General features: G+C 38.1%; 1 pseudogene; it reads right to left on the bottom strand.

The window, feature by feature from the left end:
• Positions 1 to 1,432: 1,432 nt before the first annotated feature.
• LOC149166557 (UBP1-associated protein 2C-like) lies at positions 1,433 to 2,707 on the bottom strand (annotated as a pseudogene).
• Positions 2,708 to 6,989: the final 4,282 nt, after the last annotated feature.

The following is a 6,989-nucleotide window of genomic DNA, read 5'->3' as shown; positions in this document are numbered from 1 at the left end:
CAAGATAATACGACCAACAACTAAGGGACAAACTCGGCCCACAAACTTTGCCAAAAACCTCTGTAAACTTAGCTCCTTAGGTACAACACTTCGACCACCAAGGAGGATCCACTCAAATCTTAATATGTGACACTTTTAGTCAAGAATACAAGAGAATATTGACCTCTGTTTTCTAATATGAACTCGCCCAACCATAATAGAAGATTCAACCCCCTTCTTAGCAGATTTGACCCCTTTAATAAATGGTAGACATAGCTCTCAAAATATGGCTTGGAAAATAGACCCCATCTCAATAAAATCGAACTACACTTGGCTTGGTAGCTCAGCTTGTAATCAATCACTTTACCTTCATGTTGACCCCTTGAGTCCAAGCAATGTCACATATCCAAGTGATTTTTTGGATTTTCATTAGTAAGTGCATCCTCCAGCTCCACAAAGATTGCTTTACAAGATGCACATTTATCATCTACAATGGCAATGGGGTGTGCAATGTAGATGAGAAGAATGAACAACATCTCCATTGACCTGGATCTACCCATATCTTTGCCCTGCAATCTTCTTTTGCACCGCTTGAAGTCCTTGAACAAACTTAACAAATTCCAATGATTTTTAAACTATTTGCTGCATAGACATGAATAACATCCTATAGCATTGTAATTCCTCATTAGATTGTAGAATGAATAGTATGCAAATAAAGGAAGACTACTAGTTAAACAACAACAAAGTAAAATGACATTTTAAATCAATCTTCTGTTGGAAAGCTCGTATTTTGGACCTAAACTAAGAAAGATAGATTCAAAATTTGATAAGAAAGATAGATTCAGACATGGAAACTCGCTTGTTTAGTTCAAGTTCTAGAATGTTAATTATAGTGGAGTATTAAAATCATGAACTTGGTACAATTACATAGCCAATAAATATGATTTACAATGTTATAGCACGAGGCCAATGTTAATTTTTGACCCTTTTACAGTCCAAAATGCAATTTTTCAGATTTGGTTTACAATTACAATAGGTAGTCTTGGTAAAATTGTACATACTCAACTGAATTGTGCACATCTCTTTGACTGAGATTGCACGAGACCTCAGGGGGAATGCATCAAATGATGCCTCCATCCAAATGATTTCCTTTTTAATTCAAAACATGGTGACTTTTATATAATCCATAAAATAAAATTAGAGCCACGATATGAAATAATAGGAATAACTTACAAAGTTCCTTGTATAAGGGTAACAATGTTATGTGTGAGAAATTAGAGGATACACTTGATATATGAAGCACGCACTAAGCAGTGATATTCATGACATCCCAATTAAATGATCCTACTGTCCAAAGTACAAATTATCTGGATGTATTGATTTAAGACCTTGTAATCATCTCATAGTGTATATTACAACTTAAAGTGAACGATGAAAATAAGTATAAATTGTATCAATTTTGAAAAGGTTGGAAAATTCCCTTTTGTGCATCATAAAACCACTTGCATAGGAAGATCGGCTGAAATGCAGTAATCCCATGTCCTCCATAACCACCCATCCCCAAAGATGTGGGGACTTGGCCTGACCCACCATGCATACCTCCATGAGAAGAGAGACCCGAGTTCATAGAAGACGGATTCATTGGATGATTCATGGAACTACCAGGAATCCCACTAGGGTTCTGGTGGCCTCCGAGACCAGATAAGGAATAATTTCCTAACCAATGATGACTAAAACCCTAATGTGTGGCTAGTCGTGTTGGATTCAAACCCTGGTTAACCCCGAGCACCGGATTCACAAAACCATGCCCCATACCACCATACTACATTCCAGGGTTAGAAGGTATTACATTTCTGGGCTGATTCAAGCCATTGATATCAGACCCATTTGGTTCCCTGGGAACATTAATGCCACCGGGCTTCGACTTCTACCCTTCACCAGCCAACTTACACAACATCTGATGACCATTAATAATCTTCATGGCTCCTTCAACGCACGATTAGTTGCACCCACCAACTTGAAAATAAAAAGCGCAAGACCCCTTGACCTACCCGTCTGCTTATCAAACCCTAGTGGCCCCTCTTCGATCTCCCCATAATCAGAAAAAAAGGTTTAATAGACGATCTGCCACCATGTCCATGGGAACATTCCCAACATAGATTTTCCAGGCAGAGACATCAGCTGCCAACTGGGCAGACTGCGATCCAACAAAGGCCAAATGACTGATGGTTATGCGTCCATTGTTCTTCTTGCTGGGCTCCTTTAGGGCATTAAGAGCATCGTCCATGTGCTCGAAAGTAATGAATTCGTAACCCTTACTCTTACCGGTGTTCTTGTCCATAATAACAACGCCTTCCTCCGGCTCCCCAAACTGGGAAAAGAGGGCCTTGAGAGACTCTGTATTTGTATCCCAGCCAAGGCCACAAACGGACAACTTTCTCTGTGCAGGATCCTTGTCCGCAATGGCGTGCACCTACTCCAATATGTTTAGGTGTTGTGTCACTGCCTCCTATAGAATATCCAATAGTTGCTCTCGGGTGAAGGGTTCCAACAATTTCTGAGCATCTTTCACGACTATATCGACCATGCCATCTTCAGAGAAATGGTAGCAAGCAAGAAAGCAACACGAGCAACCTATCCGAATGCATGTTGTTGGATGCATTTGAAACCCACACCTTTCAATGGAATTTAGTGGATGCCAGTGACGCGTTCCAATACACCATGCCATCTTCACACAACTTGCGAAATGTTAGAAAGCAAGCATTAGGAAAACCCTTCGAATCTGAAGGTCCTAAAAATTAGACACAGATTTGACAAATGGCATATTTATCATGTGGAACTAATGCCTTTGGAAATACGCACCCTTACTTGTTTAATGAAGTATTTTCAAATTTTTTAATGTCATCCCATAAACTTTGGAAAGCCCTATTTATCACTTCTTTCCAACCTCCAAAAACTCTCCCATGGTCTTTGGTAACATTGGCATTAATACACTTTTGGCGTGGAGTACAGTATTGCGTTTTTGTCTGCAGGGTTTTGTGATCAGGGGAACCTAGTTGTGTGCAAGTTTTTGGTAAGCAATGAAGTTTGGAAGTGGGCAATGGATGAAGGCCTTGGAAGAGTTATTGCAGTAGGTGGGAGGCTTTGGTGTTATCGATGGAGGCCTCCCCACGCAGTTAGAGTCCCATGGTGCTGATCTCAATGATCCTTTATGGAGCGGCAGGTGTTTGATTGAATCTCCTCATCTCATCCAGGAGGTAATTTTGCACTTATAGGGGTCTCTGATATAATGGGTTGCTTTAATTGTATACATTTTAACTATAGTTTGGTGCACTTCTATGTCCAAACATGGTATAGCATTGAATGACACATCCCATGCATTACAATTTGAAATGTTCAATTTTTTCAATTTTTATATTTAGTCTTGCAGACATCAATGGGAGAATGACCAATGATTTTAGAGTAGTTAAAAAAGTGGTGGAGCCAACCAGTCATTAGTTAGATTGAAGGGCAAGAAATAATCACCTAACAATGTAAAAATTTAGTGTTGTATATGTTGGCATATGCATCGTTGAATGTTGCGGTGCTGCATTGACCATTAGATGCTGCAGTTCACGGTGGATATTGTTTGCCACGTTTAAGTACTAAATAAAAGAAGCTTGTTTGATCTTCTGCTTGTTCTTTGGCATCATCAAGCATGCCAACATTAGTGTCACTGTTTGACTCATCCGTATCTTCAAAGATGCTCAATTACACCCCACCTAATCCCAACTGCAACGATGCACCCACCTCTTCATTTATCTATGAGGCATCTTCTAGACTGACATACGATCTTCTTGCTGGCCCCTTCAGATATATAGGTGATATTCCATAGCGATGTTAGGTTCTGTGAACTACAAATAACTTCCTTTCTCTTCTATAGTAAAGCATGTTCTTATGTTTTAATGAGCAGTGATGTCAGGTTCTATGAACTACAAATATCTCCTTCGCTCTCCTAAGCGAAGCCTGTTCCCATCGTTCGCAAAGGAATTGACAACCCGAGATAGTAGTTAATGACAAAATAACGAAGCTCTGAAAACCCATCCCTTTGCAGCCTCCACTAACCTATCAAGTTCTCCTAACCTATGGGAAATCAATCCTCTATTAAATTGGATGTGTTAAAGAGGCCATTGAGCTCAAAAAAATAAAAGAAATTGTTACCAAAGTATTTTGCCCTCATCAATTGTGAACGTGTTTGCAATAAATGCTTTGAATTCCTTGTTCGCCTCTATATAATCATCAAAGGCACTCTCCCAAGCCTCTCCACACACCATTATAGAATTAAGTGTATAGACAACCATGTGAAATCATGTGTGCATGTGGTCCTAATTCCTCTAAATGATGGGTTGATAATGTTATTTGTAGAACTCAACATAAGGTGCCTCTCATGAATGGTATCTCTATCTTATTCCGATATGGTCTTGTAAATCTCCCCAAAACTAGGAGAATCTGCGTTTGCGTAATAAATGTCTTTTCTAATATGGTAGAGTGTTACTCACCACTACAATCTGCTCACTAATCATCATTTAACACCCTTTGTGTCACACTCCGCCCCTTCAATGTTAGAACATATAAATCTAAAAAAACAAAAAACTTCATGAGTTCCATAAGTCACACTTGATGAAGGATTTATATATAAAAAGTTATAAATCCTTGTGAATGGCATTCATATCCCTAGCATTTTGAAATCATGTTATTACATTAGTTGCTTAATTAGTCTAATCCATATCAATTTTTTTTTCTTCACAATATTGAATAAAGAGTTATTCCTTTTTAAATCAAGGTCGAGTGCTAGATGGTGTTTGTTAACCCTAACCAAGCATGTTGCACATGGAGTATTGATGTTTTTTTTTGCATATCTTGTTACCAAAGGCGCTTATATAAGTGACTATCAATTAACATCTTCTTTATACTAAGCTTGCAATTGTAGGATTATTTGATGGAGCTTAATGCTTTTATTGAGGGAAGTCATGGTTTGTGCTTACATTCTCCTTGACACTTCCCTCATGACATTGTTGATCACCTCTAGTGAGTATTGAGGTGTCTTAAGGAAATTTGTTCTTATGCGCACTTACCTAGTGTCGTTGCCCTCGAAATCACATAACCATGGGGGTTTGTTACCATGATTTATTATTGACATACCACGTTAGATAATGCACATTATGTCCTTAGTTGGTGTCATCATTTCTTTTTTAGAGGCTTGCATCTAGCACATATGGTTTTTGAAATGTGATTGAGGGCCTTGCATAACAGTTCTCAAACATTTGATTTACCCTTAGCACATTTATGATGAGGGATATCCATCAACTAAGAGTTTCCTTAAATATTGTTGGTTAATTATTGCTCCTTGACATAGTGAATTAGTTGTTGGGCATGTTTGCATGTGTTCATAAGGTTTCACTTGGATTATTGTTGAATGCTTTTGATTGGTGAACCTTGAAGTAGTGCACCCACCCTTTGTTGCATAATTGATGTCCCTTTTGGTGGATGTCTTGATGACATGGAAAAGTGGTTGTGGTTTGTTAGAAGAATGCAAATGGATATTTATATTTTGGCTATGATGTGGCATATTGTGATTAGTTATTTTCTTGATAGAGGAAATCACTCCCCTCATTTGGCATCTTCTCTTGCATTTGGAGGCATTCAGACCTTGCTTGAGTGGTCTTCTATATTGACACCCATGGTTTTGGTCACTTGGTATGTTATTTCACATTGTATCACATAATTTCTCTTGGTTTGAGAAGATCCTTTATTACTATATTCGAGTGTCCTAGCCTCATTACACAATCTCTTAGGGTGAACTATTTGTCATATTACTTGGAGGAGAGGTGTTGGTACATGTGCATTTAACCACTTTGGCACATTGATTGAGGACACCCCACTTCTTTGAGGAGGTTATAACAACTTTATGGACAATTGTGGCACATGTTTCTATGGGATTACTATTTATGGCCAATTTGGTTGATCCTGGGAGATAATTCCCTAATATCTTTACGCTATTTCCATTTGGAGGAGTTATGTTGTTTGTCTACAAGACTCTAATTACCTTGGCATATTCTTTGAATTCACTCCACTTGAAAAGGTGGTCATGACCATTATTTGCAAATATTTCTTTTATGGATTAATATTGAAGGATGAGTTGCTCTCTTCTTGGAGAAACAACCTTAACATCTTCTATTTTGGCCATATATTTGGCCTCTCTATGCAGCTAACTACCTTGTCTAAGAGATTGCACCCATTTTGGCATGAGTATTTATAGGTGAAGTTATCTAGCTACATGGGTTACCCACAAAGATCATTTTGATAGGGACTTTCGCTTTATATATACATTTTGGACAAGTTTACGGTTAGTGTTGGGGACTTAGGTATACCTTAGCACTACATATCATCTATAAATAAATGGAAAGACTGAAAGAGAAAATCAGGTTATAGAAGATATGCTTATAATGTATGTCATGCATAATTAGACTCAGTGGGAAGAGTACTTACCATTGGCAGAGTGTTCCTATAATAACAATTACCACAATTAAATTAGGACACCTCCTTATCAAGCTCTCTATGGGAGGCCATGCAAGACACCATTGAGTCGACGAAAGGATGGAAGACATAATAATGGTCACAATAGGATTGTTTCAAAAAATGGAGGAATAGGTAAGATAGATTCAACGAAGTTTAAAGGAAGCACCAGATAGGAAAAAGAGTTATGTTGATGCACATAGTACCGATCGAAGTTTTAAAGTGGGGGATTGAGTTTTTATTTTTACTTTTTTAGTTATTCCTAACACTATTCAATTTGAGAAAGGTATGAAGTTACCACCTTGATTTAAGGACCTTTTTAAATCAAACAGAAAATTGGACCAGTGTCGTATTGTCTTGTACTACCACCCCACTTGCATAAAACTCATGATGTTTTTATGTATCTGTCCTATAACATTATGTTTTTGATGAATCCCACAAAATCGACTGGAGGG

This window comes from Pinus tabuliformis, chromosome 5_1, assembly GCF_031772625.1.
Source record: "Pinus tabuliformis cultivar Carrire ecotype Pingquan chromosome 5_1, CPIR1, whole genome shotgun sequence".
NCBI lineage: Eukaryota > Viridiplantae > Streptophyta > Pinopsida > Pinales > Pinaceae > Pinus > Pinus tabuliformis.
Note: the sequence above shows the minus strand (reverse complement) of the source record. Positions and strands in the feature narration are given on the sequence as shown.